The sequence below is a fragment of the Alosa pseudoharengus genome, unplaced genomic scaffold (assembly GCF_046254945.1).
Source record: "Alosa pseudoharengus isolate Yale_2024_CS ecotype anadromous, Long Island Sound unplaced genomic scaffold, YU_APseudo_1.1 YU_APseudo_1.1_scf_23, whole genome shotgun sequence".
NCBI lineage: Eukaryota > Metazoa > Chordata > Actinopteri > Clupeiformes > Clupeidae > Alosa > Alosa pseudoharengus.
The window spans coordinates 9,367,133-9,369,171 of NW_027468685.1; the positions used below are offsets into that span (position 1 = coordinate 9,367,133).

General features: G+C 46.2%; 1 protein-coding gene across 6 annotated transcripts in view; it reads right to left on the reverse strand.

The window, feature by feature from the left end:
* Positions 1-1,215: 1,215 nt before the first annotated feature.
* Positions 1,216-2,039, reverse strand: part of cnot3b (CCR4-NOT transcription complex, subunit 3b) — a 15,333-nt gene continuing 14,509 nt past the window's right edge. For all 6 annotated transcript variants that reach the window (XM_076301338.1, XM_076301343.1, XM_076301340.1 and 3 more), the window contains exon 18: positions 1,216-2,039. This exon is cut by the window's right edge and continues 459 nt beyond it. The gene's annotated coding sequence lies outside the window, so the exon portion shown is untranslated.

Sequence of the window (2,039 nt, forward strand, 5' to 3'; positions counted from 1 at the left end):
AAAATGGCTTAAATATAGGCTAACTCTACACCTTTTTCTAATGTATAGAACACATGAACTCATAAGAGTTTATTAGCCAATCTCAGCACAATCTCACTCCCTATTGTCACCTGTGGATGCTTTGGATAACCCAAGTTGATGGAATTGGTTTCTTAGAACAGCAACTTGCATAGCGCTTTATCAAGGCACCCAAAGCACTTTACAGTTTAACCTCCCTAACCAGCACCAATGAGTGCTGCACGGCAGCCATTTATGTGCCAGAACGCTCACCACACACCAGCTTAAGGTAGAAAGTGAGGAAGGAAATGAATGAAGCACTTACAGTAGGGGATAATTAGGGGGCCAGATTGAATGAGCCAGGTTGGGAATTTCGCCAGGACACCGGGGAACCCCTTACACTTTGCGATAATGGCCATGGGATTTGTAATGACCACAGTGAGTCAGGACCTTGGTTTACCATCTCATCCTTAGGTTTGTGACATAAGAAAATGCTTGATGCTGCCATTTTGAAACCTACATGGGATCACTGCAGTTCCAAGGTGGAAATACTCAGCACGGCCTTGACTGCTTATTTTGCACCGAATATGCAGTATGGATATGTTAACAAAGTTAAAAACTTGATTTTCACCAGCGGGCTGTCTACCCTCTTGTCAACTGAAGGTCAAGCTTTGTCAGTCTTCTCTCTCTAGTGCATATGTTGTGAAATCACAGGAGCCACACGTGTCATTCTGAAAAGTAGTTATTTTAATAATATCTTACAATCCTTTATTACGTGACATTTACTTTCAGTTTTGTGTGTTTTTTTTTCTCTTCCCACTGTGACTGTCTTCTGTATCACATGGCCAGACAATCACAGACAAAATAGCTGGGGAAACGGAAAAGTCTGTACAACGCGCTTTCAGGGGGAAAGGATTTCAGGAGAGCCCCTTTTTGCAACGCAACATTAAAACAACACCAGACTGCAGCCAATGGAAAACCGCACGTCTGATCGGCGAAAATAATAATAAAAAAAAAAGGAGAGAAACATCAGCTTCTTCACTTGTCTTTTTGTCGAGTTGAGTGTCTACGCTCGCGCCGCTGAAAAGACGAAACATTCACATGGCACTCCAGACTCCGGAGAGTTCTGCTTGTTGTTTTTAAAAGCATGTGGGTCTGGAAATGGCTTCTGCATGGGGGTGGGGGGTTGTGTGTGTGTGTGTGTGGGGGGGGGGGGGGGGCATAATGGGCGCCATTAAGGCAGTAGGCACGAGACGCCTTCCTCCGGTTAACTTGTCGGTGCTTGATTTGTTGTGCTGAAATGTGGGCAAAGAGGGCAAAGAGAGAGACTGTTTTTTGTTGTTGTTGTCCTATTGTCGTTTTGATGCTCTGTTGCTGCTTCTCCAGTACTCACTGGTCCCTGTCTGAGGCCGTTCATGGCAGAAGAGAAATGTTGAAATGTTGACTCTACATTCAGGAGGTGGGGGGTGGGGGATAAGAAGTGCAACCAAAATCAAATGGAACTGAAGTTACATCAAAATGGCCTCGTTCATTGTCTCTCACGTAGCTGCCCCTTGTGCAGTCTGTGGGGTTGGTTCTGTTCCCTACAATTTAGGCAGGGACAAGATTCTCTCCACAGACCTCAACGCTTCTGCAAGTACACTCTCTGCTCTATTGACACCTGATTGAGTTCCACCTGATGTCCACTTCGATGAGACTGACAAAGAGGGGCCGCCAAAGAGAACACCCAGCAAGATGCTCACCTCTGAGTTTCTGGAAGGCATGAGTGTGCACAGGTTTGTGTGTGTGTGTGTGTGTGTGTGCAAGCACCCACCCACCCCTGTGCTGGGCATTTGTACGGCGAGGTGAGAATTAGAGCTGGTGTTCCTCGCTCGGTGGTCAGTTATACGCTGTCAGTTAGTGTGTGTGCTGGCAGAGCATTGGTGTGTGTGTGTGTGTGTGTGTGTGTGTGTGTGTGTGTGTGTGAATATATGTTAGAGCTGCAGCCCTGGAGAGAATGTTGGACCCATTGTCTTTGGTTCTTATTTGCTGTTGAATACGTG